Here is a 3,788-nt window from a genome sequence, read left to right on the forward strand (position 1 = left end):
AAAAAAAAGTCAGACTCATAAAAACAGAATAGAATGGTGGTAGCAAGGGACTGAGGTGTGAGGGAATTAGGGATAGATTGGTAAAAGGGTACAAATTTTCAGCTATAAAAGAAATAAGATCTAAGGATCTAATTTAAAGCATAGTGACTCTAGTTGATAATACAGTATTGTATAAATGAAATGTGCTGAAAAGTAGAACTTAAATGTTCTCACCAAAAAATAAAGGAGATAAATGTGTAATGTGATTTATGTGTTAATTAATTCAATGGGGCAAATCTTTTTACAATATATAAGTATATCAAATCATCACTTTGTACACTTTAAATGTCTTACAGTTTTTTTCATCAATTATACCTCAATAAATCTGAAATTAAAAAGTTGTTTCCCTCAAAATAACCCTCTGATAACCAGAAAAATCACAAAACATTAAAAAAGTAATTAAAAATGCCAAATACATACCTTCATGTAAGATTATAGCAATATAAGCTGAGAAATTTAGAATCACCAACATTTTTCACTTGCTTTTTCTCTTCAAGAGACTATTTTGAGATTTAATTTGATATGTCAAAGTATCTTGCCTAGAGAAAAAAAAAACACTCAAATTTCTCCCAAAGCACATCAGAGCAAGACTATAAGAACTGCTAAAATCAAAGGGGAGAGAGAGAGAGAGAGAGAGAGAGAGAGAGAGAGAGAGAGAGAGAAAGAGGAGGAAGGAAGAAAAAGAAAAAGGGGAAAGGAAAGAGGGAGAGAGGGAAGGAGGGAGGGAGGGGAAAAAGGGAGGAAGGTAGAAAGGAAGGGAGGAAGGAAAGGTTGTTTTCAGTATTAAAAAAAAAAAAATCCAGTAAATCTCCACTTACAGAGAGCATATTTGAAATAAAAATACATAATTATTTTAGAAAGTAGATCTGCCCTTCTGGTGCTCACAGAAAGTATCAGGTAAAGCACAGTTTTTATAAAAGTCACTAAGAGGCAGTGTTTATGTATGATGATGCCAAGGAATTAAATACTTGTAATAATACTGAATTTCTATGGCCTCAAAAGCATGAATACAGTGGAATAATGATAATACCGACTTTACTATCCATATTATAGGAAATCAGAATTAGTGCTAAAACTATTATTGCTAAAAGTATCAGAATAATACAATAAATAAAGGTAGATTTCATTAGCAGGTTGAAGATATCAAGATAGACACTCCAGTGGGAATCAAAGATGTGTAAAAATCCCCCAAAACTGACACAGTGTTCCTCTCACTGAACCTAGCCTGTGATCTAAATAGGCACTGACTATTCTGTGGGTTGGAATGGAAATGTTTTGAATTGTATATGACCTACTTGATGTAAGTTTGCTGGTAGCCAGGTAGAAGGTTATGATAACAATGCTTTTTTCTTTCTTTCTATTCCTCCCCCATCCTACTTTTGTCCCCTCCCTAATTTACCCCCAACCGAATACAGATATTCCTCAGGATTTATTTTTAAACTAATAATATTATGTTGCTTATACTCAAACTGAAAGAAAAGCAACAGTATAGCAAGAATAAATGGATAAATTTTCTGTCAAGAGTCAATCTCCAAAATAGGAAAAGTAAAGACACAGTTAAATAAGATCAATTTTTCACACAGCCTAGAAATGCAGTGACCCTCTTAAAGTGAAGTTCTAATCACCCTAAAACATCATTGATAACTGTATGGCTGAAGGGATTTTGGAATACCCAGGTATAATCAAGGGATGTGAATCTGTGGAGGAGAAACAGATGGTTAGGACTAAAATGGGATTGTTGCTCAGGGAAGCTGAAATCACGACATACATATTGTGTCTTGTCTGAAAATTCAGCATTAATCTAAGAGAAACAATCATGAGTACTGTGGACCAAAAAGCCCTACAAAGTCAGGACTTTTCAGTGTTTCAACCGCCTGCAGAGGGAAAGTATTCTGCCAACAGGTACTTGAGGGCCACATATAGGAGTGATGGATACATTAACGACCATAGGACACATAGGCTTCCAATTCATAGCTGCCTCCTAAGGCTCCCATCTGGCAAGATGTCATCCTAGTGGCTCATTCACTCCCCTTCTTCACCCTAAAAGCCGTCTAAGGGTAATTGGCTTTCCATATTAAGAGAAAATGTGCTGAAGAGCAAAACTGAACTTCTGTCCTTTATTCACTGGAAAGTAATGACTTGGCATTGTGGTTTAGTCATCATTCTCTTTAGAGTTTGGTGACTTGAGTTTATAGCTATGGGTCCATGAAAAATAATTGTGGACACCACCTTGGAGTAGAGACTTTACCAGGAAGCCAATTCCTAGGAGAATGCCACCTAAGTAGCCAGCAGGCGCCCTCTTTGGCATCACAGTAGAGTCAAGGCTTCAATACAGCTGCTTGCTCAAAATGACAGGAAATCCTGGGATCAGTCCTCCAGCCATACGCCAAACACCCTCTCTACATATTTTCGATTGGAAAACATTTTCTCCAAGGAGGAAATGTCCAATATATTTTTGACTCACCTTTCCATAAAATCTTTTGTTAATCAAACAACAGACATATTATGAAACTCTCAGTACTTTTAACAAAAAGGAAAAAAATATTGTTTAATTTAGGCCATAAATTTCTATTTTTGACCTAAAGTTGCATGACACAGAGCTCTGCTGGGTGTTTAAGGCTGGGCCCAGCATCTGAAGGTTGGTACTTTGTCAGACTTTTCACCCCTGTTCCTCAACACCTGGACCTGTGATAGTGTTGCACCAGCATCTTCTAATGACAAATCTCAGCTCTCATCTCTCAGGGATGATTTTCTAACTCATGGGGAGTTGCGGGGCAAGTCAGTCTTGATGGTTTGGCAAGTATAACAAACTGACAAGGAATTTATTTCCACAGACCACCAACCGAGGCAGCTCACATCTAAAAGAAAAGGGGCAGGTCCATGGGCCCCCAGATAAAAACCTTACTGAGGGCAGGTTAACTCTTCCAAAGCCATCACAGCTGACTGCAAGATTGGCTCATACTTCAATGGGGAGCTAGGACCACATCCAGCACCTGGACCCATGCCTCCCGACCAGAAATGTGAGGATGTAGGAGACTGTGTTCTCCCTGCTACCTGTCTCCTATGTGTTAAATTCTAACATAAGCATCTCCTGCAGAATTAGATATCAAAAGGAGGTATTTATATAATGCAAAGACCCTCATTCCCTTTGCAAAAAGCTAAGTCACATATTTTTTTTGAAAATTATCTAAATCATAGTTTAATTCATTGCAAGTTACAATATTGAAAACTATTCTGCATGAATGAATATATTCATAAAGCATAGACTCATTTCTCATAAATCTTTATCAAGTTAAGCTGCAATATCAGTAATAACTTGAGGAATGAAAAGCTTATTTGAGTAATGATCATAGTTCCTGGAACTGTCCCCAGATTTCATTTGTTTAAAAAGCTTTTTATTTTCATTGAATTTTTAACATTTAACAAAACATTCTTCCAGATACTTTTTGTGAAGTGATTTTATTAAATATTCAGTTATTTAAAAATATGCCAAACTAGCAAACTATAGATCTCCCAATCCTAAATGTGTAATAGTAAAGGTTTTATTAGAAAACTCAGTTGCATTAAAGGAGAAAATAAGTTGAATAAGGGAGACAGAGAGTGATGCCCTCAGTAGAGAGCAGCTACAGCGCAGGAACCTGAAGCCATGACATCTGAGGTGTGACCAAAAAGAAAATAAAAGACTTAAATATTTGCTTTCAATTATATGAGGAGTCATGGGGAATTGAGGGTCTTCAACACTCGGGTTC

Source organism: Pteropus vampyrus, unplaced genomic scaffold, assembly GCF_000151845.1.
Source record: "Pteropus vampyrus isolate Shadow unplaced genomic scaffold, Pvam_2.0 Scaffold205, whole genome shotgun sequence".
Classification (NCBI taxonomy): Eukaryota; Metazoa; Chordata; class Mammalia; order Chiroptera; family Pteropodidae; genus Pteropus; species Pteropus vampyrus.